At 42.3% G+C, this 26,531-nt stretch overlaps 1 protein-coding gene across 7 annotated transcripts in view; it reads left to right on the forward strand.

The window, feature by feature from the left end:
- WDPCP (WD repeat containing planar cell polarity effector) overlaps positions 1-26,531 on the forward strand; it is a 230,839-nt gene that overhangs the window by 45,930 nt on the left and 158,378 nt on the right. Inside the window, exons 1-2 of one of the 7 annotated variants that reach the window (XM_030557927.1) lie at positions 541-608; positions 9,183-9,353. The exons of 4 other annotated variants lie outside the window; for them this stretch is intronic. The gene's annotated coding sequence lies outside the window, so the exon portion shown is untranslated. Of the gene's footprint in view, positions 1-539; positions 609-9,182; positions 9,354-26,531 lie in introns of those variants that run through there. 2 more of the 7 variants (XM_030557926.1, XM_030557928.1) reach the window with 2 other exon arrangements.

Raw genomic sequence — 26,531 nt, forward strand, 5'->3', positions numbered from 1 at the left:
CTTAGGATATCCCCCAGACTGTTCACACAATATAGGGTGAGAGGTCAGGCCATTTCCACACACAGACTCAAATTGATTTATTCTTGAATCAGGCTGTGCTATGAATTAGCCAACCTAGACCCACCAATGGGCATGACAACACACTGTGCAAGACTGCAGGTCCTTTCTGTTGTTTCTTTGGTACATGTTCCAATCCTGGGTTTTAGTGCACACACTTAACCAGCATTACTCCATAGTGGAAGCGTTAAGATCTGATTCTAAATTTGGTAGGCTGTCCTACAGTCGTCATTCAAGTAGACTCCTAGGCAGGGCCGGCTTCAGGCACCAGCTAAGGAAGCAGGTGCTTGGGGTGGCCAATACAAAGAGGCAGCACTCCATCCACTATTGGGGTGGCACGTCCGGGTCTTTGGTGGGAATTTGGCGGCAGGTCTCTCAGTCCCTCTCTTTCTCTTTGAGCTGCTGCCAAAGTGCCGCCGAAGAGGAAGTAGGGAGTGAAGGACCCACAGCCGAACTGCTGCCGAAGAATGGAGCGGCACGATTGAGGCGGCAGAAAACCTGGAGCCAGCCCTGCTCCGAGGACCCACCTCTTATCATCTAGGTCACTGCTTGTGAGTCACCGACAGTGGAATATATGTGAACAAGCACCCGAAGAAGAGATGGTTACTTACATTACAGTAACTGTGGTTCTTTGAGATATGTTGTCTATATAATACATAATGTGACAACACCTAGATTCAGTGTTGGCAAAGGAACTGAGAGGTTGAGGGTCACTCTGCCTTTTATGACCTAAATTAGAGGCACAAAGATATTCAGGGCACAGGGACAGACCCCAACAAACACTGCTGGTGAAAAGTATTCAAACTGGAGTGTGTTGGGTTCATGCTTACTAACAGTGAAATACATATGGACAATACATCTTGAAAAAACACAGTTACTGTAAGGTTAGTAACTGGTTCTTTCTATAAAGTAGTACCAAGAAAATCTCTTTTCAGTTCAAACCTTTTGTTTTTCGACTTTGCCTTTTCGATTAGATTTGCCATTCGAGAGGCAGTTAGGAGATGTTAAAGTCAAACTGAGAAGTGGTGCATGTTCTGGTTTATTTAAATGACTTTTTTTAAAATGGCATTTTAATCCAAGTTGAGAATGCCTTGATAAGCGTTATTAGCAAATAAGTACAAATGCTGCTTTTTTATTTAATTGTGCAATTTGATCAATTTCAGGATTTTGAAAAATATTTCCAATGATTAAAATCACATACATAATAGCTGAAATACTGTGAATACCATAGAACATTACACCAGCTCTGACTTTTGGTCCCGAATGAGCAAAAGAAATAAATTGTAGTATGTGTCTGTTGGGGTTTGGAGGATGTTCTAGAGCTTTCTGGATTAGCAAAAATGAAAAACTAACAAAGTTAGATATTTGAGAAATAGACAGTAAGAATTCTCCAGTTTTTGGTGCCACACAGGAAAAGGTATTTACAAAACCACAAAGTAATTTTTTAAAATTATTTAGGAGTTTCAGACCAAAAGAAGATATTTGGTTGTTTCCAATGAGCCAATAAAGTAGTTTAGCTTCTAGTATCCAGCATTATGAGAAGAATAAAGATTTGAAACCCATAACTATTAGTGGATGAAATCTTGTCAGAGTTGTGTCATCTTTCAACTAGATGTTTATTTTTATGGAAGTCTATGAATGATTTCTTTTTTTTTTATATACACACCAGAATACTTTGTTTTCATTTTCTTTTCTGTTTCTCCTTGAATCCTACACAAATGAATGTGCTTGTTAGAACAAGCTATTTGATCTAAAGGAAATGGTTATAATGATCTTTACTGGAGTTGAGAGCAAGTGTGTACCATAATCAGAAGACCCTCTACTAAGAGTTCAAATAATATCTTGATGTTTACAAGTACATTTTATGACTAGAAATAATGGCAAATTTCTCTGTGACATTAACCTACATTCTTACTTTTTGCTAATATACCTACTAACAATCAAATGATCTGATATACATAGGGTTACCAGAGAGCAACTGTGGAAAAATAGGGATTGGGGGTGGGAGGTAATAGGCACCTATATAAGAAAAAGTCCCAAAACCAGGACTTTAAAAATGGGACATCTGGTCACCCTAGATATACAGGCCTACCAAGGTACCACACAAAAATCTAATTTTGCATCTTGAATTACACAATTCTCCTTCTTGTAAGGGGGAGAAGCGGAAGTTGGAGGGGGAGGTGATGAGAAGAGGTCCAAAGGACAACATCTGATTCACTGTAAGACTTTCCACCGAACCGTATCCATCCTTTATCTACTTAGTCCTATTCCCATCATTAGCTATACTGATGGAGTTATACTGGTCACTGTTACAAAATGGCACAGAGTCAGTCTTTCAAATATAAGAGCTGGTTACTGAGGAAATCAGCATTACACGACTGAGTCTCTGATATAAAGGATAAAACATGAGAATTATGGGTATCCAACAAAAAGACAAAGAGATTAACAGTTTTTTAAAGTACTAGACTAGGCAGATTCCCTGTTCTCATTTTGTCAGTCAGTTACCCACATTCTACACACCTTACAATTGTAATTCCAGATATAAGAGTGAGTACCTTTTATGGCGACTTCTGCACACTACCAGTAGAACAACCCATCTAGTTAGTGCAAATAAATGACAGACAACTAAGTGTAAATAAATTACATTTCAGAAATTAGAGCTTGATCCTTCTACCATTCAAGTCAATAGAAAAACTTTCATTGGCTTTCATGGTGCAGGATCCAGATCATATTTAATCTGTTAGCTGAATGTACCCTGGTATATTAAGCACTAGCATTTTGTTTAAAATGATGTTATTATTATTATTTGCAATACAGTAGTGCTAAAGGTCCTAATTAGACTGGGGCCCCATTTTGCTGGGCATTGTATAAACACATGTATGTGCAGAAATCCTTAATATCTTGTTACACTGAAGTCTTAGCTCTAATCTAAAATTTCTTTGAGAGCCTAAGAAAAAATACCTTTCAGATGACATATGCCATAAGCTTCAATACCTAATGTCTTAGAAAGACTTCACAGGAGACTTTTCATTCTGTACTTCCATTCAGAATGCCCAAATTACATATAAGACACAAAAACTTCATTCAATTAGCCTGCCGTTCAAAAAGTTCAGCAAGTTCAACAGCATGATTTAGTAGCCATACTTGTTTATATTTCACTCCGAAATTAGGGACAACTTGACCTCAGTCTGAGCCATATATTTACAGGTTCCAGAGAATAGTTGTCAACTTGTTATAGCTAAAATAAACAGAGAGAGGTATCAGACCATCTTAAAGAAAAAATTAGAATCAAATGTACTAGGGAATATTACATACTTACACACACGAATAATAGAGCACAGCATTGATATATTGAAATGTTATATTATGTTGAAATTTTAATATTTATATATCAGTGGAGGTGCTTTATCTAGCATTTCATCTCATGCACTCTTCAGGTGTAAAAACTGCAAATAACACTTATATCTTAAGAACTGAAAAGACAACAGTCTTGATCTTCGATAAGATCCCAAAGGATGCTCATTTCTCATTTACATTTTTTAAATGAAATTCCATGTTTGAGGCACTAACCAAAAAATAATAGGCAGATAAGCAGGGATGGGCAATAGTTGAGTGAGTTACTAAAGTTATTTACAAAACTACAAGATATTGTACATTTTTGATCCAGACTGTGGGAACGATTGAGAAATAGTGCCTTGCCACAACATCTACCAATTAACTCCAGCCAATAAAGTTTGAATGGTAGGACTCTTTCTTCTATCACATAGCTGTAACATGTGAACATCACTAAGGAAAAAAATGCTATATGCTATTGGGTTGGTTATGGAATAATAAAAGTTGACTAAAAATCCATTTACACCTCAGTAAGGTTATATGAAAATTAGAATGTAGTTGTGTAAGACATTCCAACTGGCATGGTACAAAATTCCATCAATGTAGAAAACTATAGTGAATTCTGTTATATTCTCTTCTATTCTACTGACATTAAGGACAGGTAGCCTGCAGTAAACAGAAATTACAACACTTACATTTTAAATGTAATGCATTTTTTCAAATCATGAAACTAGGCTTGACAGCAAACAACCTCGAAAACTGCATAAATACCTACCATAGTGAATAAATTTACTGTAAGTCTGAAATTTCTAGGGAAGATGAAGGCCATCTTGAAATAAAATTGTTAACATTTTTCATCAGATGGTGATTAATATATTAAGAAGTGCTTGGAGGGCTGTAATATCTTTGTAAGCAGGAAGTATGTAGAGTACTAGAGATGAATGGGGTCATGAAGAAAGATTCATTATATTTATAAGAATGGATATACTGCAATCATGTTTTTTATCTTCCTTTGTTTTCTGGGGGGGCAAGGTATAATTTCACTTGTATGATTGAGTTAATTATAGGTAAAGAGCTTTAACAATTCTGAATTGTGCTTCTTTAAATTTAGAAATAGATTAGAAACCTTTGAAAAATCAGGAAGTAATTTTTGACAGGACTATCTACTTTTTTTTAGGATTAGTAGTAAACTTGTCTCTCTCGCCAACAGAAGTTGGGCCTAGAAAAGATATTCCCTCACTCCTCTCTAGTATTCACACTACAAATATAAGGCTGGGCTAAGGAAATTTGGGACCTTATGCACACTGCTCCATGCCCCTCAGCCCCCAGCTTGGAGAGCCTGGTGGTCAGGGACCCATGCCAGAGAGGGAAGGGGTGTAATAGACCATAATTTTATAACTTCAAATTTTGAGCCCTTGAACTGCATGAGCAACACGAGATGCATACCCACCTGTTTGTGTTCATGTCGTTATGATTATTTATTTGTACTGTGGTAGCACTTACAGGTTTCAGCCTCATTGTGCTAGGTACTGTACAAACAGCAAACACCAAATCTGCAGCTGGCCAGAGGACCACCATAGTGCCTCTGTCTTCATACCAAACCTCCTCTCTCAATAGCAAGGGAGAATTCTGTATCCCCAGAAACATTGCAGCATGGGGATAACCTCCTGACTAATGTGGTCTGTTTCTGGTCTTAGGATTCAAGCCATCCTCTGGGAATCCAGGAAAGGCTCCACCCAGAAATGCTTTAAACAAAACTGGAATTGATTTGTGTATCTGGGCCACTAGTGAAGGACTCACTCCATCTCAGGCTGGAGTCCCTTCACTTCTAGAGCACCTTCCATATCATAAGTCTCAGGGCTTAGCTATAACCTCCATAAAGGTCCATATGATAGCAATATCTGCTTAAGGAAAAGCTATTTTCTATACCTTACATCCTCAGGTTCCTTAAGGACATGGTAAATGTGTGTTCCTGCTCCATAGGGAGCCCTAAATCGTTTCCTAATGAGTCCCTTGCCCAGGCCTCACTTAAGCATTTACCAGTCTTAACACACTTCCTGAAAGCAATCATGTATGCCAGAAGAGTGGGTGAGCTTAGTGGTTTGATGGCCTCTCCATTTTATACTGTTGTCAAGGTCATCATGAGGCCCCATCCCAGCTTCTTGCCTAGAGTGGTCTCAGATGTACCTATCTCATAGAGCTGGAAGGGACCTTGAAAGGTCATTGAGTCCAGCCCCCTGCCTTCGCTAGCAGGACCAAGTACTGATTTCCCCCCCCAGATCCTTAAGTAGCTCCCTCAAGGATTGAACTCACAAGCCGGGGTTTTGCAGGCCAATGCTCAAACCACCGAGCGATCCTACCCCTTTCCCCTTCCTCTTCCTACCTATTTCAGTGTTTTTCCTCCTGTGTTGTTCCTCCCACGGGAAACTTGTCTCAGTACACTAGATATAAAGAGGACATTCTGTTATTACCTGGTAATTCTAATAGGTTATTTGTAGCATAAGGGGAGACAGGCCAGGGAGAACCCATTACTAGATTAGAAGATGTCTAGAACACTGCTACATCTTAACTGAGAACCCAGTCCTTCCAAGTTTAAAGAACCTACAAGTGTAAAGAACTATGAGAACCACTGCAGCATTAGTGACATGCCTTAGAATGATTAGCTTGGTGGAGCTATGCAAACAGGGCCGGCTCCAGACACCAGCTTATCAAGCAGGTGCTTCTGGCGGCAACTCCGGAGTGGGGCGGCACTTTCAGGTATTCGGCGGCATTTTGGTGGAGGGTCCCTCACTCCCACTTGGAGCAAAGGACCTCCTGCTGAATTGCCGCAGAGCATGATCGCAGCTTCTTTTTTTTTTTTTTTGGCTGCTTGGGGCGGGAAAACCCCTGAAGCTGGCCCTGTATGCAAAGCAGCAGTTTGGAGTTCAGTGCACACCATCACTAGACACTGCGCTTTGGATTTGACATCACTCTCCAATGCCCAGTTTGAGAGAGAGGAGTTACAGTCCATATTTAGCAAGAACTCCTCATCCACCGGTGGAACATTGCCTGCCAATCTCCCACAAGTGGGAATGCACAGAGGCCCCAAAGACAAAAGAGAGGTTCCTTACCAGTAACTTTTTTTTTTTTTTTTGGAAAGAAACTCATTCACACCACCTGCCCATGTTCCCTTATACTTTGGAGTTCTACATAACATCAGGACTGCATAGTTGGGAAGGAACTGAGGCAGCTGGGAGTACAGTCGCTCATACAGAGTAGGGCAATGATGTCATCCTCAAGTGCATCCGACGAAGTGGGTATTCACCCACGAAAGCTTGTGCTCCAAAACGTCTGATAGTCTATAAGGTGCCACAGGACTCTTCGCTGCTTTTCCAGATCCAGACTAACACGGCTACCCCTCTGATACTTGACCCTCAAGTGAGATTTTTTTGTGCATCCCTTCCAATGGACATGGCTTTTCCAGGCCATTTCACAGCATGACACCAGGAGCACCATATCGGTAAATAACCGCTTTCTTTAATGCATAGTACATGTTGAGATTTAACAGAAGCATAGAAACTACCATAAGACCATTGATTCATACAATCAAATATGCTGTCTTCAGCAATGGCCAGTACAGGCTGCTTCAGAGGATGGTGCAAGAAATCCTAGAGAAGGCACTTATTGAAGGATCTGCCCACTGGAAAAGAATTTTCTCTTCCTTTGTTGATTAAAGGTTGGCTTATGCCGCAAAGTGTGAGGGTTCTTATCACTTTTGAAACTTTAAAAAAATACCCACTATTATAGCTCTGAATGTTTGTGTTGTCCAGTTGTTTTTTTAATCCTGTTAAGCCCTTGCCTTTAATTATACTTTGTGGCAGTGCTTTCCACAGACTAATTGTACATTATATGACAAGAATTTCCTTTTACAAGGTTTAAATTCCCACTTTTTAATTTTATTAAAATCCAGGAAGGTTTGCTTTTGTATAGGGAATGGGACAACTACATTTGTAATGTCTTCAGACATATTACTGTTTCACCCAAGTCTCACAAGCTGCTTTTAACCAGAGGTGCCAGATGATGATAATAAAGAAGAATGTTTGAAAATGAAAATTAGGCTGCATTAACAGTTGTGGGCCATATAGCCTTTAAGGGAGCCCTGTCATCTTTCCTCAACAATTTATGTACCTTTTTCATTCTAGATGGATTATTTTTGTTTTGTTAGTGGTGTGTGTTTGTGTGTGTAATTTTCAGAACTCAAAAATGAGTAAATTTTGCCAATTCTCCCCCCCCCCCGACTATTTTAGCAGCTCTAATAATTACGTTAAAAAACTGTGAAGAACTGTATCTGGGATCTCCAGACTGTATGTGCTGTTGATGATATAGTATTAATCTAGTTAAAAACACAAGAAATATGAAGAAAGAGTTTTCATCTTAGTGTAATGCAGCTCTGTATTCTGTTCAGGGGCGGCTCTAGACATTTCGCCACCCCAAGCAGGGTGGCATGCCGTGGGGGGCGCTCTGCCAATTGCCAGGAGGGCGGCAGGCGGCTCCGGTGGACCTCTCGCAGGCGTGCCTGCGGAGGGTTCTCTGGTCCCACGGCTTTGGTGGAGCCTGCGGGAGGTCCACCAGAGCGGCCTGCCGCCCTCCTGGTGACCGGCAGAGCGCCCCCAGTGACATGCCGCCCCAAGCATGCACTTGGCTTGCTGGGGCCTGGAGCCGCCCCTGATTCTGTTCCGTAAGCACAAGAGGTATAGCCTTCAAAAAGATCAAACAGTACCTATGATGCAACAGTTTGACAAAACTTGAGTAATTATTTTTGTTTTCAACTAGGACAGTTTTATCATCTGAGATTTCTCTGACTGATAGATTACTAATATATATGGGACATACTTATGTCATTGCTTGTTTAAGATTTTAAAATGATCTGTTTTAAGATTAGACTTAACTGTGTTTGGAAGTGATCTGTAGACAAATATAGCTAGGTTATATACTGGATTTCTCTTTTTCTTGATAGTTTTGCAGTCTGGCTAATAAATGCAGGCATATTCCAACCAAAGCCTAGTTTGTAAGCATGGATTATGTTAAAAGGTGGATGCCACGTTGGAAATAACTATTTCTAGGGCGGACTAATGAAGCTAATTAGGAGATTAAGTGATACTGTGAGTGTTTGAACAAGGTGTAATTAAGAAGTTGAGACGGCTAATTTTTGTGATTTACAGACTTTTAAAATGGTATTTCAGGCTGTGGGATTACAGCATGACTGTACATCTAGCTATTGTTATTTTTACAGCCCTTGAGGACTATTGCTTTCCTGCAAATATCCATACCTGTCTGTTGTATAATCAGATATTGCTCTTTTAGTGGATTAGTATTGCCACCAGAGGGTAGTATTGAACTCAGTGGTGAGATATAACTACTATTATTTAGACAACTCTTGTCTCAATTTACATAGCCTCACCCACCGGTATCTTGACATCTATTTCCATATTCATCCCTTTGTAAAGTGGTCAATTTCTTGATGGTGTAGGAACAGTAAACTGAAACTAATAAATTTCACTCTGCAGTCAGCATCTCAGTGTGAGCAAGTATTGCTGTAAGGATATCTGCAGTAAAAGGGAAGTTAAAACATGCCAGGGGTTATGGGGAAGATGATAAAGAGCCAACATATAGTGGTTGAAGGCCATAATAGGAAGATGCATAAGATACCGTGGAAGAGGGAAGGAGTGACAAGACCACTAGCAAGTAAGGAAGAAATAAAGGTTTGATCCTGTGCCCACTGAAGTCAATAATGTAGCTCCCATTGCTTTCAGGGGTTAGGATCAGCCACTACAAGACCGCCCTTGGATGGACAAGGACAACTGAGAACAAGAAAGAGAGTCCTGCTCCAGTTAGCCTGCAGTCAAACTGTCTGTCTGTGATGGTGTCAGATCTGAAGCGTAACATTTTGATGGTAGACCTCCAAGGAAAACCCAGATGCTGCAGTGAGTAGTGCCCATGATTCAGTGGGTGGCACTCACAATTCCTTGTCTGTACTGAACCAATACTGCAGTGTGCTACTGGGGGACATTGTGCTTCTTTTAGTGCCCAGAATTTAGGTGACTGAGCAGTAGGTGCAAGAAATCTCTTCAACCCTCTGCACTGCTGACCCCGCCTGCCTTTCCTCTTTCTTCCCATAGGGCAGAGGTGTAAATATTTGGTTTGCAGGTCAAGCGGGTACACATTAGGAGGGCTTTGGTCTGTCTAGTCTATATCTGTCACACATACATACCTTCATCCATCACATTTTTCTGCTTCTTTCTCCCTCTCTTTCTGTCCATCATATGGCCAGTCTCTTTATCATGTTTATTCATGTCATTTACAACATCGGTTTCCCTCATTTCAACTGATGTTGTTTCTTTTTGTGACTTTTATGTACCAGTATTCTCAGGCCTTTATCATTTCTCAAGTCATCTGGCAGGTCACTATCTAGAAGAGTTATCCTGCTTGCAGCCTTCTCCAGTGTCTGTACAGATGGGAGGGAAGAACGTTAAAGACATTCAGAAGTTCTAGACGTAACAGACATCTCTTTTAGGGACAAAACTTGCTCACAACAGTGTAGTTTTCCTGCAAATGGGTGGGACAGGATCTGGGAAGACTGCATAGGGACTGTTCACACCTCTGCAAGATCTGGGGGATTTGGTGGGTGTGCTGCAATTTGATTTATTAGCTCTTTCTTCCTGTCTCATTCCTCATAGTAAGGCACAAGTGGCTACTTGGCACTTGAGAAGTAGCTAAAGAATTGGCTAGGTGAGACACTTTCTTCCTCCTATTCCATATAGGTTCTTACACTACACTCATCACCATGGTATCTGATCATGGCCCTGTAGCCCTAAAACTTCCTACAGAATAGCCTGACTACTCAGGCCGTTGCCAGGATTTGGGTCTTAGAGTGTTCACAACCGTTTCAGGTTGCTTGTCTTTAAACTCAGGAAGACAGAACTGCACTGAGTCACATTCAGAAGGCTATCGTTGCAACCATGAGGGCTAGAAACATAACTCTGTTCCAAATAAAAGCTTGTATTCTGAGAAAATCAATGGATAAATACCCACTCCCCTCAATCACTTTCACCAGGGAAGTTTCCTGGTTGCTTGTTGGTGAATGGATTTCTTAAGCTTTAGCTTGTTACCGTCGAAAATGTCCAGTTTTGGCTTGAGCCACTTTTCTGAAACTTGCTGTTTACATGGCTGTCGCAGCACACTTTGGACATGACTTGTTTCATTTTCAGTGTTTATAAGCAGGGTGACCAGATGTCCTGTTTTTAAAGGGACAGTCCTGTTTTTTGGGACTTTTTCTTATATAGTTATCTATTATCCCCCACCCCCTGTCCTGTTTTTTCACAGTTGCTATCTGGTCATCCTATTTATAAGGCATCCCTGCTCGAGCAGGAACTCTTCTTATAGACAAGACTGGCCTCACTTTACTCCTTTCTGGCAAAAGCAAACCAGACAATGGTACAGTATTTAAATCTCTCTACCTTTAATTTTGTATGTGGTCCTCTGCTCAGCTGTTAAAACTGTGATTATAAAATGTTTGAACTAGTGCAGTTTTTCTTCAAAGTCCTTTTTCCTCCTGCGTATCTGTGCAAAAACAACATAAACCTACACGGTAGCATTACAATCTTGAATTAATTATTGTAATATGAACATTTCTATTTTTCTGTCTTCCTCCACTGTAATGGTAGAGATGAATATGTCTTAAAATAGAAAAATTATAAGTCCTTTTCATAGTAACCTGTTTGAAGATCAGAAAGGAGTACAAAGGAAGAAAAGCTTGTTGTTTGTGTTTGCAATCAAATCTTGGTTAAAAGGAAGTCTGACACATAGACGTAGGGGTTTTTTATATTATATTGAAGACAACTAGTACAAGTCTTCTTGGATTAACTGGAAGTTACGTGCAACACTGGTTATCAAGAAGTAAAAAAAAAAGAAATCACACAGCCCCCTTTTTGCATTCTGGTTCACTGGCTCCCAGTCAGCACCTAAGTTATTTAAACAACTATTCTCACTATTCAAAATGTTCTGAACCCCACCAGCCACATTGCCAGGTCTATATTAGGTTGGATTTTACCCAAAATCCCATGCTGCCAGACAGTCCTTTAGTGCCTAAAACTAAAGGTTTATTGACAAAAGAAAGGACAAGAAGAGAGTTACATACATACAAAGACTTCAGAGTCCATATATCAGGTCCTTAGCAGCATTGGTGAGTTTGCTGGCTTGAAAGTCCCTCTGGAACCAGGGACGGTGCAACCATTTATGTGACCTAGGCGGTCACCTAGGGCGCTAGAATTTTGGGGGCGGCATTTTCTTCGGCAGCGACCACGGTGGCTGGATCTTCGGCCGCCCCGGTCGCTGTTGGCATTTAGACGGAGGGAGCTGGGCCAGGGGAGCACGGGGAGGGCTGCCTGCAGGAAGCAGAGGGGGGTGGCACGCAGGGGAACTCCCCACCCCAGCTCACCCTTCCCGCGCCTCCACCCCAAGCACGCTATGGCTGCTTCACTTCTCCTGCCTCCCAGGCTTGCGGCATCAATCAGCTTAGTTGCCGCAAGCCTGGAAGGTGGGAGAAGTGAAGCAGCGACGGTGTGCTCGGGGTGGAGGCAGAGCAGGGATGAGCTGGGGCTGGGTGGGGGCCTCCAGGCGGAGGGTGGGGAGCTGCCACGGGGGGGCGCCTCAGAGCAGAGTTGGGGAGCTGCTGCAGGGTGCCTCAGGGCAGGGGCTCGGGGTCAGGGGAGGGCGCAAGGTGGAAGTTTTGCCTCGGGCGCAAAACATCTTTGTAGTGACCCTGTCTGGAACACAGCCACAGCTTGGATGTGTCATTCAGTCCTTTGTTCAGAGCTTCAGTTTGTAGAAAAGTCACTCCAGAGGTAAGAAGCAGGATTGAAGACAAAATGGAGAAGATGCAGCTGCCTTGTATACTTTTTTGCCACGCAGCCTGTGCCTCCTTTGTTCCAAACACAAGCTGCCCAGCACATGGCATGGAAGCTTTAGAGTTCTGTCCATAGCAGCCCCTGCATGTCTTGCTGAGTAATAAGCCTGAGTCATAACCCTTGCAATGGGTTCATTGTACAGTTGATGTCCCTTGATAGGTCATCAAGCAGGCCTAGTATTGATGCCAATCTCTCTGGGGGCACGTCACCCAGAAACACAGCACAACTTTGGAAATACAGACATACCACACATATCTATAACTCATAGTACAAAAGTGATACAAACATATAAACAAGATCCTCATATCTGGAAAATCATAACATTTTCACCGATGTCTTACATAGCATATCTGACAGATTCCTTGCAGTTTTACAATATTAGTATTTATAATATCCTAAAATGTCCCCCAGATTCCATACAGCATCACAACCTCGACCAAGCAAGGGGCCAGAAACCCAGCGCTTCAACTACTAAGCCACCTGGCCCTCCAAGACCTGTGTTACAGCTTTGGTGGAGTATGTGGGCAGATGCCCTAGTCCTTGAATAAGGGAATTGGGGGAAAAAAAAAACACAAAAAAACCCTTACGCAACCACCATCCTCAACCCCCTCTGGCTGAATGGAGCTAGAACAGCTGCTAAAATGGTTGGCCAAACAAAACACACAAGAAGCAACCGCAGCAGCAGCAAATGTTTCAGCAGACGGCTCAGTCAGCAGCAGCTGATCCAACATGTGGTCACAATATTATGGCCACCTGTTCCAGCAGAGCCCGCAGACCGCACCCCAGCTATGACCCGTTCCCCATCAGACTCACCAAATTGGGACCTGAATATGATCGCAAGGTTCCTTCAAACCTTTGAGCAGGTGGCAATAGCATCCTCATGGCCCCAAGACTGGGCTGTGGTGCTGTTCTCATACTTAACCAGGGTAGTGCAAGCCATGTGTCATTCTTTAGACCCTGCTGCAGCCCAAGAATATAAGCGTGTCAAGGCAACCATTCTCAATGTCTTAGACATCTCGGAAGAGACATTCCAGCAATGCTTTAATAGGGAGCAGTACCCACCGGTGGGCAAGACCTCACTTGGTTGCCCAGAAACTACAAGACTCATGATGGAAACGGCTCAAACCAGACACAGAGACTGGAGCTCAGGTAGCCAGGCTGGTCCTTCTGGAACAGTTCACCCAGATACTACTCCTTGGGAGAAAGGAATGGGTATTACAGCATCATCCGGAAACCATGGTGAATGCCATTCAGCTGGTTGAAAATTACATGGCCACGAAGACCCCCATAATGGCACCACCAGAGACCTATGGTGACCAAGAGCCCCATGCTACCAAAAGAGGAAGCAGCCCATGGAAGCCAGTATCTTGAGTGGCTTAAACCAACTCCCCTCTCATCTGGACTCTAGAGAGCCTGAGGACTGAGAGGCCCCAGGGTCATCCTGCCCACAGGTCTGGAGCCATTGACTCGCACCCTAGTCTGAAAACCACTGATCCACTAGAGGTTAAGAAAGGAATGTCACTGGAGCCTGAACTTGGCAGATCTCATTGGGAAGAGACCACCTCAATACCCTGAGTCAGGACCACTTGTAACAGTCAAGACCCAGACGGATGTTTCACATGTGGCCATCCCAGGCACTGGTCCAGAGATTACCCCTACATGGAGTATAGCTTTGGGAAGATCTTTACCCAGGGGGCATGAGCTCCACAACACAACTCAGTGCAGTTAACCATCCAGGTATAAGTGAATGGGATAGAAGTGATGGGGTTTATGGACTCAGAGTGTGCCCAGACCCTCATGTGAAGCTCTGTGGTTCCTAACCCATAAGAACATAAGAATGGCCCTACTGGGTCAGACCAAAAGTCCATCTAGCCCAGTATCCTGTCTTCTGACAGTGTCCAGTGCCAGGTGCCCCAGAGGGAATAAACAGAACAGGTAATCATCAAGTGATCCATCCCCTGTTGCTCATTCTCAGCTTCTGGCAACCTGAGGCTAGGAACACCGTTCCTGCCCATCCTGGCTAATAGCCATTGATAGACCTATCCTCTATGAATTTATCTAGTTCTTTTTTGACCTGTTATGGTCTTGGCCTTCACAATATCCTCTGGCAAGGAGTTCCACAGGTTGACTGTGCGTTATGTGAAGAAATACTTCTGTATGTTTGTTTTAAATTTGCTATTAATTTCATTGAGTGATCCTTCGTCTTTGTGTTATGAGAAGTAGTAAACAACACTTCCTTAATTACTTTCTCTACACCAGTCATGATTTTATAGACCTCAATCATATCTCCCCATAGCCGTCTCTTTTCCAGTCTGAAAAGTCCCAGTCTTATTAATCTCTCCTCATACGGAAGCTGTTCCATACCCCTAATAATTTTTGTTTCCCTTTTCTGAACCTTTTTTAATTCCAATATATCTTTCTGAGATGGGGTGACAAAGATGTGGGCGTACCATGGATTTATATAGAGGTCCCGAGGTCAACCTGGGGCATATCCTGTTACAGTGTGTGCATGGGGATATGAAATTGTATCCCCACGTTCAGATGACTCTAACAGTAGGGGAGCATACGAAGTCCCTGATTGTGGGCCCAGCCCTGACACTCACCTACCCTGTTATTAGCAGCTGAGACTGGAGCTATTTTGGGGAGTTGTTAAAGGAGATTGTGGGACCCCTTTCAGCTGTAAGGCCTCTCTACTGCCAGCTATCGATCTGCCTGAGCCTGTGACCCTTGCAGGTGTGGGAGAGATCCCTGATCCAGGTGAGGGGACATCCCACTCATCAGAACCCACCCAGCAGTGCAAGGCCCTGTCCTAACCTGATGTGGAGGTCCCAGATTCTGATCCAATTTTGTAGAACAGGCGGACAACACGCTGAGCCGAGCATACTCCCCAGTTGGTATAGTAAATGGGGAGAATGTCGAGCCCTGTCAAGTGGGTTTGTTCCCACACTTCACATTTCAGGCTGACCACCTATACTGCATTGAGAAGGCCATTTGGAATCCGTGTCTGGTATCCAACCCTACTGAAAGGATGTTAAATGACTCGCCATTATAGTCAAGTACTGGAACAGGTTACCAAGGGAGGTTGTGGAATCCCTGTCACTGGAGGTTTTTAAGAGCAGATTAGACAAACATCTGTCAGGGATGATCTCGTTATATTTAGTTCTGCCTCAGCACAGTGGGATGGATTGGATGACCTTTCAAGGTCTCTTCCAACCCCATATTTCCATGATTCTGTGAGTATTATTTAAATATTTTTAGTTTGTGTTAGAATAATTTCTTGATGCTCATCTTTTCTCATTTTAAAAACCAGAAAGATGTATTGCCTTCTCTCAGGGCTTTGCAGTGAGAAATCATTTCTGTGAAAAGTAAGATCTATTAACTTGAAGTTTTGAAAAACTTTGAAACATTCGATGTCTAAAAATATAGCATAAAACAGTTTGGCATTTAGTATTTCTACAATTACTCTATGTCATGTGTCAACACTGGTTATCTACAGTGTGAATTACTTATCTGTTATCAGGACCTAAGGGTCTTTACTAAAAAGTGTATATGAACTTTTCACTCTATGAAGTCAAAATCCAGGTCAATTATATCTATCTTTGGTGAGCTTTTAACTTTTCACACCCACTCTGTCAGACAGTTGCTACAGATTGTAACACTTGCCTGCAGTATCAATTGAACAATGAGTGCTGGGCTTCATTAATGTTGTCAGAGGTATGACTGTTCATAAACTGAATGTCTCTACCAAATAGCATTACCTTAAATTCATTCGGTTTAGTTATCTTTAATCCTGTTATCTTGTAAGTTAGTCAATAGTTGCCTTTCACAAGAGTGTATCAATAATATTTAGTAGAAGTATGCATGAAGGTGTGAAAGATTATTTTCTGGGTTAGGCAGTGGGCTGGAACTCACGAGATCAGGATTCAGTTTCTGAATTGGCCACAATATATAGCTGTCTAGCCTTAGGCAAGCTAGTACTTTCTGTGCCTCACTCCTTATCTGTCAAATGGGAACAATGTTACTTCCTTATCTCAAGGGCATGTTTTAAGGATAAATTCATGAATGTCTGTGAGGCACTCAAATACCTTGATGATGATGGCAATGTAAGTGCCTAGACAGACTGATTGATATTTAAATGAACCTGATAAATTTACCTGTACTGTGCTCATTAAACTGCATCTTTTTCGCCAGTGTTCGTTTATATTTATTGTAGAAGCACCTGTTCATTTTTAATTTATTTCCTCCTCATCACACTAGAGCTATGCCCATCTCTGCCAAAAAATAATTTATATATTTTGTGTGTCAAAATTAGGGAATTTGTATAAGCATGAGAGGTGCTGTTCAGATCATGGGCACAAAGCCATTTTTAGATAACTAAATATGAGGCCTGATGTTCAGAAGTACTGTGCACCGACAGCGTCCGTTGGCTTAAGTACCTCTAAAAATCAGGTCACTTTTATTTAGGTGCCTAAATGTGGCTTTAGGTGTCTAAAATATAGGCACACAGATGTGAAACTGTTGGCTTGATTCAGAAGGAAAGTGAAGCAACAAAACATAAGTGAAGCAAGTGAGTCAAAATAAAATAGATGCCTTTAAGGCAGATACACCAAATCTGTGCCAAAAACACACACACTTCTGTGTTTTTACTTTTAAAGGGCCAAATCATGCCATTTTCACATTGTAGTCTTGTTGACTTCAGTGTGCCCGACTAAGGACATTAAAGGATTTGAGCATGCACAGAAAGAATGGAGCAGAAATTATTATAAATTAAAAGTCTGATGGTAATTAAGGGTTTGTCTACATACGCAAGTTGTGTTGCTTTAACTAGTGTGACAAAGCTCTGTCCTTGTCTCCATGGGTCCCATGTTTCCCGGTGGATTTCGCTAGCCTCAGAGGCTCACTGTGACCCTCCACATAGCCCTTCTCTCTCTAGAGGCAAGGGTCACAGCTTACTGAGCCATTTGCATCATAAGCCAGCAAGGGAGGTGAGGAGAAGCAATCCTCCCTCACACAGTCTCTGTTGTCTCCCAGTCTCAGTGATTAATCAGGGGGGAGCCCGGGCCCACCCCTCTACTCCAGGCTCCAGCCCAGGGACCCTAATAGTAGCTGCTGTGGTAGCTGACTTTTTGGAAATAGGACATGTACAATTCCCTGGGCCACTTCCCCACAGCAGCCCCTACTCAATATCTCCTTCATTGTTACCTCAGGGCCTCCTTCCTTGCACCTGATATGGATTTGTACTGCTTTATTCCTCCAGCAGCACAGCTCCTGACACACACACCTCACTGACTAACTGGGAGGCTTTTAGCTAGTTCCAGCCAGCCCTTGATCAGCTTCAGGTGTCCCAATCAATCTAGCTATCTCCACTACTTTCTAGAAGGATCTTAATTGGCCCCATGTGTCTTGATTAACCTGGAGCAACTGCCATTTGGTTACCATGGTACCAGGGATTTGTTTAGCCTGGGGATAACGTACCTGTTCCTTACTACTTTACTATATCCATCTGGCCTTGCCCCGTCTCACTATACCATTATTGTTAAAGGGTAAAGCCCTCCTAGTGTGGGCAATTGCATTGGTATAAAGTTTCTTTGTCCGACCATGCTGGAAGAAAGACAGAAAGCCATGAATGTGGATTAATTAGGCCACAACTTTATTCATGTATAATACCTGGAAGTATCTGGCAATAAATTGTACAGTGCAGGGAGGAGATGGCTGTCTCTGATCCAGATGTAAGAGCCCCAAACCCCTTTCCTCAGCTCCCTTAAAGGGGACCAGGAAAAGGAGGGGTTTAGCTCCCTGCTGATGAGACATAAGGAGCCTCCAGCCCCACTTACTAAGTTCCCATAGGGGATGTGTTCCTTCAAATCCTTTTCCAATCACATGTATCCAATAACGTATGCCTTCCATACTACGTACCTGCACTGAACATTTGCCACAACTATTATGTATAAGTTGTGACATGGTAAGCTAACCTGCCTACTGCACCCCACCAGACCAGACCAGCTGTGGGGAAGATGAAAAACCCTTGGCCAATCTGGCAGGGAGGGAAAAATTCCTTCAATCCCCACCAGGGAAAAGGGGCAACTAGTGTGATGCCCACAGAAGGTCTAAAGGGAACCCGGTCCTATTCCAAATACAGATATGGGTGGGTTCTTCCATCCTGATCATGGGAAAGAGGGCCTTTCGTGGCTGCATGGGTTATAAATACCACTCCCACTCTTTCTGTTAGCAGGAAGGGCAATGCAGTGACCTTGACCTGGCCCCAGCTGCATCCTACCCTTCCTGTCCATCCCTGTAAGCTTTCTCCCTTCTGCCCCCATGTTGCAAGGGAACTGTTAAAAGGGCAATGCTCCTTTTCTTCTAGCAAGCTACACAAAGACCCAACACACATAAAGGTTGCAGTGGGCACTTTATATTGATATAACTATTTCAATATGGGAAAGGGAATTATGCCAGTATAATTGTGTCTACGCCAGGGCTTGGACCAGTGTAAGTATTTCACTAAAAAAACATTCCCTATACCAAAATAGGGGTGCCAATACTGTGAGTGAATCAGGTTGTAGTTAATGTAATATTGCATAAAATGGAGATACCCATGCATAATAAACACAAATACTTGTCCATCAACATCTAGAAATATAGAGTGTTCATACAAGTGTATTTTAGAACATCTCTTCCCTGCAAATATTTGAAGAGAAGTGAACTGACAAGTTGTTGACATTTTTTTCAAGAGATTGCTAATCCAAGAAGTCAAGTATAGCTGATCCGCAACAAATAGTTCTTCACCATGTGCTTCAGGACTCTCTACAACACACAGCTAAGCAACCAAACTGTTCAGAATAATGATTTCTGGAATCCTGATACTCAACAGTCAAATAAAAATGAATTTCTGAAGTTTGTATTTATTTTTACGGATACTGTTTAAGGTTCTGATCCTGCTATTGGCTCTGCATAGGTGGCACTTTTGGCCCACATGCCTCCCCATTGGACCCATCCACGCAGAACTAGTTGCAGGATCAGGACTCCAGGTAAGATAGATGAGCAGCAGCTATATTAAATGAAAGATATGTATTTAAAATGTGCTTTTAATTACTATCACTTGGGGTGAAAATGTGTGTTCTGATTTATAGCTGAACTTTAGATTAGAATGAGACTTATGTAGTAATTTTGATATTTTTAAGGAGCTATATAATTTTGTTACAGTTAAACACCGAAATATATTAACATTTAAAATGGTAAATATAACTTAACTATTTATAATTACAAAGAACAGGACTTAGTTTCAGATTTCTAAAACAATAATAAAAACCTTGAAGAATTAATTCAAGAGGAGCATGAAACAACTTCACGGCACATGGAAATAAATTTACAATGTATGATTTTCATGCCAGAATTCTTGGGGTATCAGATAATGTATTTCCCTTCAATGATTATTCAGCCTTTTCTTACAATAAGAGCTTCAGTGTGTATTTCATTACAGTGTATACTGTGTGCTGTTCACCCATCTGCATATTACCTTTTTCTTCAGAAAAAAGTCTGAAACTAATATTTTAAGATAGGTCAGATTTTGAATTGAGTTGGTTTATAAGAACATGTATGGATTACCACTTCCTGAAATTGAGGATTGCATTTATAAATGGAGGTCCTAATTCCCCTTTTGTACTAAAGCCTCTTTACATTTCTCTGACAGTATAAAGGGGATTTTGCGTAAAGAGGTGTGTGTGTGTGGGGGGGAAATAAATATAATGTAATTTCTACTCCATTTAAAGCCCTTTACCCTGCCAGAGTGGCATAAAGGGACATAGTGAAAATGAGAACCAGGCCCTGAATGTTATTTATTATGCAGTGTCAAACTTCTATTTAAACACATACATACAGCTTTGTTAATGCCACCTTAAAGCTGAGAATTTAAACATGCAGATATCAGAATGTCAGAGTTATGATTCCCACAGCAACCAAACTTCAGTTGTTCATTCTCAAGTTTGTTCTTTGCTAGAGTTCCTAGGTAGGGTTGCCAGGCATCTGTTTTTTGACCAGAACACTCAGTCGAAAAGGGACCCTGGCGGCTCTGGTCAGCACTGTCCAGTCGACTGTGCAGCAGGGCTAAGGCAGGCTCCATGCCTGCCCTGGCTCTGTGAAGCTCCACTGAAGTGGCCAGCTTGTCTGGCCCCTAGGCGCAGGGGTGATCAGGGAGTGCTCCACAGCTCCCATTGGCCTGGAACAATGGCCAGTGGGAGCTGTGGGGGCGACACCTGTGGGCATGGGCAGTGCACACCGCACAGAGCTGCCTGGCTGCACCTCTGCCTAGGGGCTGAACATGCTGGCCGCTTCCGGGAGCAGCACGGAGCCAGGGCAGGCACAGAGCCTGCTTTAACCCCGCTGCACCACCAACTGGGAGCCACCTGAGGTAAGCGCTGCCTGGCTAGAGCCCCCACCCTGAACCCCCTGCCTGAGGTCAGAACCCCCTTCCGCACCCTAACTGCCTCCCAGATTCTGCACCCACACCCACACCCTAATCCCCTGCCCCAGGTCAGAACCCCCTCCTGCATCCTAACTCTCTCTCAGAGCCTGCACCCCCTCCCACACCCCAACCCACTATCTCTGCCCTGAGCCCATTCCTGGAACCCGCACCCCATACCTCAGCCTCCTGCATCAGCTCGGAGTCCCCTCCTGCACCTCAAACTCCTCATCCCCAGCCCCACTCCAGAGCCCACATCTCCAGCCGGAGCCCTCACCCCCTCCCACACCCCAATCCCCTGTCCCATCCCAGTGAAAGTGAGTGAGGGTGGGGGAGAGTGAGCAGCGGAGGGGCCTTAGATAAGGGGTGGAGCAGGGGCAGGGCCTTGGGGAACGGGCGAGGTGGGGCATGTGTGTTCAGTTTTGTGCAATTAGAAAGTTGGCAACCCTATTCCTAGGAGGTGTAAATTGTTATCTGTAAAATCCAGGTAAGGGATTATTAGATATAGAGATGAACCGGAAAACCACCTCTGCCCCCACAAGCCCCAAATTTAAATCCAAATAAGAACTGTGTGACTTGGGCATATTTCTGCAGTGAACCAAATCACAAATACCTCTTGCATTTGGGAAAGTTCAATTTCAATTCTGGATCTAAATTTAGAGGAAGCTCTTACAAATAGACTGAGTCAAGCAAATCCCTCCACCTGCTCAGATTGCCACTGACTTCAGTGGTGTTGTGCCGAGGTGTAGGGGTCTGCTCACATAGCTCAATTTGCAGGATCTAGCCCTTAGACAAACAAAAGACAGCTAAGTTCTTATTTTCCTTGTCGGCTCTCCTGTATCCAGCCATGGTAAGCAGATGGAAGTGGGAATGCCTACATGAAAAATATTGACATGCCTATGAAATTTGAGAGATGATAGTAGGGTCACCAGATGTCCCGATAAAATCAGGACTGTCCTGATATTTAACCCTTTGTCCTGCATCCCGATCAATGTACGATCGAGATGCCATTTGTCCCAATATTCTGGTAAGGAGGTGAGCAGGAGGGGGGCGCTGACCCCATGGGTGTTCTGGGGCTGGAGCACCCATGGGAAAAATTGCAGCCAAGTTCCCCCTTCCTCGCCTCCTTCTCCCCTCTTCCCTCTAGCACGCCACATCCTCGCTCCTTCCCCACTCCAGTGCTTCCTGCCACCTAACAGCTGTTTGGCGGCACTTAGCACTTTCCAGGAGGGAGGGAGGAGGAGCAGGGACATGGCGTTCTCAGGGGAGGAGACGGAGAAGAGGCAGGGGAGGGGCGGGGAATTGTGGAAGAGGGTGGAATGGGGGCAGGGCAAGGGCGGTGCAGGGGCGGGAAGAGGCAGGGGGGGCGAGCACTCACCCGGCAGAGGGGAAGTCGGCATTGTAGGGGTGAGTGGCGGGCAGGTGAGCGGGTGGGGATGCAAGTGGTGAGTGGGGGACTGAGAAGGGACACAGCAAGCCAGCAGCAGGCCTGGGGATGAGGAAGGGCATGGTTGGGGGGGTGGGGCAAGTGAAGAGAGGGCAGTACCTGGGGCAGAGTGGGGGCAGAGCCTGGGAGGAGCAGGAGTGGACTATGGGCAGGGCTGATGGCACCCCAGTGTGTCCCGATATTTTAGTGTGGTGATCTGGTCACCCTAGATTATAGAGTAGTTTCCTTAAATCACTCAGATATTAGCAGTTTGGTGGAATAAACTATAAGGGAGAATTAAGAATCTGGATTATTTTTTTACTCAACCAGATTACAAACTGATTCCTAATGAAAGTTTTTAAAAAAACCAAACAATCAGATTATCTACATTTTTATTTTGTTTCTAAATGCCTGCCATTGTATAGCACTTAGGTCAAATATTTTCCCCAAGACATGACATCCATGTGAACAGATAGAAAGGGAATGATCCTGCTCCCATAAATGCCAATGTATATTTTTCCATTAATTGCTATGGGAGCAGGATTGAGCTCAAAGAGATCTACTTGTTTGCACTGGATAACTATTTGTTGTTTAAGCTAGTTGATCAAGTTACAGTAAAATAAAATAAAAAGAGATTACTTTAAAAATACAAACCTTCCTGTTTTCCAGCTTTTTAAAATGTGTTTTGCATATTTTGCACAATGAAATATATTTGTCTGCTCATCAAAGCTACAGTACATATCTTCTTACTAGTGTTTCTGATTGGATCCAAACTTTATCTCACAGAGTTGACTATTACATTTCCTAATATCACTGTGCTGCAAGGAATTACTCTCCTTGGTGAAGGAGAAATTGGTCATGAAGTAGAAGAAAAAGAGACTGATCACTGTTGCTCCAGATATTACATCTTAGAAACACAGAATGAATTGTAGAGTGGTTTTCTTGGCTTACCTCATTGGTTGAACACCTGATATCTGATCAGTTATAGCTTTGACAATGAAAATGAGAATGAATTCTAGTGATTTACAGGGAAATAATTGTGATACCCACATGGAAAAAGTAGTAAAAAACAAAACTGAGCTATAGGAGATATTCTGTCCAGAAGCTTATAAAAATGATAGCCATTTCCTTATTCGCTCACGTAATTAATTTTGCTAATGTTAAAAAAAAATGTGGTGATATTTTGCTAAAATAGAGCTCACGTTAGTACTTTGGAAAAAGGCTTAGCTAATGTATAATTGGATAAACATCACAGCAAAAATGTGTATATATATTTATATATACAGATATATCCCAACTATCTTTATAAAAAAAAAGATATAAATTTTCACTTTTTAAAATCAGAACTTTGCAGGCTTAAGGAGAGCTTTAAGTCAATGAAGAAATCAAACGAGGAAAAAATTAAGGTCACAAAACTTACAAACCAGAAGCAAGAAAAGGGCATATGTAAAAGGTAACCTGCACTTGTCTTTACAAATCCTGCAAAGATTTATTATTTGCTTAAATTCAAGCAGATGAGTAATTTCATTTAGCTCAATGGGACATCTTATATGCTTGAAGCATGTGCGTAAGTCTTTGCAGGAGCAGAGCCTAATTGATGCAATTAAAGAAAGGTTTAAACTTTGCACATCATTTTTAAAAAAAGAGTTAAGAAAATTGCAACAAATCAGGTAGTTAGATATTGAGATGCTATAATTTGATTGTTGTGCCTGGATTGAGTTCATTCAAATATGTTTCCTACCAGAGAAGAATAATTCCATAATAGTGAATATTAATGCATGGAGTGTATCATGTTTTATTTTAGGGTCATAAGTCTTCCATTCATACAGTCTGGAGTAAAATATAATTAAACAGAAGACATCTCAGGTTAGGGGATGGTTTAAAAGTTTTTTCCAGTGAACTGGGGATCACTTCACCAAAATAAGCCATCTCCATAGCTGGCACTGATTGGCCTTCTTGTTGATAGTCAGGGCATAAAGGCCAAACATAGAATGGGTCTATAAACTGAATTGCCCCTCATGCCTATATGTGGTACCTCCAGATCAGGCTTGGATATGTTGTCAGGATCCATCTTTTACTCCTGTGACTAAACAGAGGACATCACTCCCCTGGACAGTCAATCCATCATTTTTCAGTTGAGGACTAAAATAACTTTTGATTGTGCTGCTTCAGTTTGATCATTTTCCTACACAACTTTTTTTTTTCAATAGTGGAGTGAAAATGTTTAAAAATAGGAAAAGTATCCAAAAGTTATTATTTGGTGTGGAGTGCAAAGCCCCTTTCTGTCTCTTCCTCTCTGACACTCAAGGGAAAAAAACACTTGAAAGCATTCTTTTAGTGCTTAATCCAGCACTTCCCTTTTGCTCCTCTCTTCCTTTCTGTCTCTCTGATGCTCAGGGCTTGGCTCATAAACAGACTAAAACCAAAAATATAATGGTAATAATTAGATGAAAAAGCAAGAATTTTGTTCCAAGAATTACCATAACTGTTAACATCTCTGTTGGAGAAGTTTAACGTCATACTTGGAGAAGTTTAAATCAGCTTGGGGGATGCCATGTTTAGCAGATGTTTTCTACTCACTCTTCATCATAATCCGATTAAGTGAATGGTGACTTTGAAGTTTACGATGAAGAATGAGCTTAATTTTTGAGTGACAGTGAACCTACAAGCTTGGAAGAAGTTGACTGCTAGAATAAAAATGTAAGACTAGCCAGAGAGAATACTTTAGAGACCAGACCACCAGGTTTGAAGTATGTAGACTTTTTGTAACCAAGAAAAGGAGTCTAGCAAATTTCAGTGGATATTTTGCCTTCCAAGACATAAAATGAAAGCAGCCTGAAGTCGTAAGAAGTCAAAGTATATCACTTATACAGCTGAGGTGCTCTCCTAATAATAACGGTGAAGCAATATTGTACAGTGAGATCTTCAATGGGTTTAAATCACATAGTCCATTAACAAATGTCTTATGAGAATTTTTTTTCTCCTACTGGTATAATTGGACCTGCTATCTCAGAAAGATGGTGTTGTGCATCCTAATCCACAGTTGCTGAATTGCTTATCTTGGGTCACAAGACATTAATTTTTTGTGATCTAGTGTGCCCTGTTGAAGGGCAGGAGTTTTTTTGGTGCAGTCCAGAAATCCATTTACATTGAAATACTATTCTCAGAAGTAGATAAGATTTTCTCTATAAACAGATGGTGACACCATCTCCAGGTTCTGTGTCCATATATTAGATTATTCATTGTGCCTAAGTCTGTCAGCCTTTTTCCTCTGTCAAGATGCTTCTGCATGCCAGCTCAATATATATTATCTGTGAGTGGCAGATTCTTTTCAATCAAACTCCCCTAACAAAATTTCTGAAAAAAAAGTGGTTAATTAATGTCTTCCCATCCGTCAGAGAACACATTCTATCAAGGACCTTAACCTTCTGATTGTTGAGGACTTGTTTTTCTTCCATTTGTGAGTTACATCTGTAAGAAGAACAAGAGCATTACAGAATTTAGTGGCTAGCCTCCTTTCACTGTCTTCCACATGGGCAGTGTTGTCCTATGTCCTCATCCCATACTTATTCCAAAAGTGGTGCCCATGTTCCAGCAATCTCCTGGTGTTCTTGCCAAAACCTTATTCTCACCCAGGGGAAACTATATTCCATTCACTAGATGTCATGTGTTTTGAACTTGTTCTTGGATAGGACTAAGGGGTTTAGGAAGTCAGCAAGATTTTTTGTAGTTTTGGGGATCAGTGTAAAAGTAATGCTTTTCTACTCAGCAGTGTTTAAGTGGATTAAGCTGTGCACTGAGATATTATATGTTAGCTAGGGTGAAATTATCTCAGCAGTCTTTATCAGGACTAAGGTGACATCCATGATGAGTCTAATATTTTCATCATACAACTCTTTTGATTGACATTTATGTCAGATGCTTGTTTTGGGAGGGCAGTTCCAGTTAGAACTCCTCAGCCCATCTTTCTGTGGGTGTAGTACTATTTAGACTCCCACAGTGGGAAAATGAGAGCCTATCTCCAAAATGAAAAAAATGGTTCTGGCCAGTAGCGTACGAACTATGGTTCTTCAGGAGTGTTGCCTCTGCATATTCATGTTAAATGCCCTCCTTCCTCTATTCCGCAGAGTCCTACTTTGATGCAACCATTGGGCAGAGGCAGTTGGGGCACATAGTCTTGTTTGTAACCTCCGCTGGGAATATTTGGTGCTACAAGAGGTTGGTTACACAGGTCCAATGGAAACTACTTTCCAGAAGGTTCGTGATGCTCAGTGGCATGGGAGGAGCGAGGGGACAGAAGGGGACTCATTCT

The sequence above is a fragment of the Gopherus evgoodei genome, chromosome 3 (assembly GCF_007399415.2).
Source record: "Gopherus evgoodei ecotype Sinaloan lineage chromosome 3, rGopEvg1_v1.p, whole genome shotgun sequence".
In the NCBI taxonomy this organism is placed as follows: Eukaryota; Metazoa; Chordata; order Testudines; family Testudinidae; genus Gopherus; species Gopherus evgoodei.